We start from the raw sequence: 338 nt of genomic DNA, 5'->3' as shown, positions 1-338 counted from the left end.
CTTTTCTATATCATCCTATTAAAACCAAGATAAAGTAAGACAGGACAGAAGAATCTAGATAGTTCTGCCAGATTCCAATGAATTAAGTTGAAAAAAATGAAACAGACCTGTCCAGTCATAAAGATTAAGATATCACCTTCTGGCTCACGAGCATGTATATCTACAAGTAACAACAAGGTTTTTGTAATATCAGAGAGACAAAATAGTGGCAAAAGTGATTAACCAAATCAGACGGAATGACAACAGAAACACTCGACCTTGAACATACCAATTGCTACTTTCAGAGATGACTCAATATAACTGACAGGACGCTCTTTGCTGTATAATATTTCCACGGG

General features: G+C 35.8%; 1 long non-coding RNA gene across 1 annotated transcript; it reads right to left on the bottom strand.

The window, feature by feature from the left end:
• LOC104775405 lies at positions 1-338 on the bottom strand. Its single transcript, XR_765893.1, has 3 exons — positions 269-338; positions 108-160; positions 1-15 (listed from the first exon to the last, which is right to left on the bottom strand). It is a non-coding gene; the product is annotated as an uncharacterized LOC104775405 (long non-coding RNA).

This window comes from Camelina sativa, unplaced genomic scaffold (assembly GCF_000633955.1).
Source record: "Camelina sativa cultivar DH55 unplaced genomic scaffold, Cs unpScaffold13701, whole genome shotgun sequence".
In the NCBI taxonomy this organism is placed as follows: Eukaryota; Viridiplantae; Streptophyta; class Magnoliopsida; order Brassicales; family Brassicaceae; genus Camelina; species Camelina sativa.
This window is presented reverse-complemented; position numbering and strand designations above follow the sequence as displayed.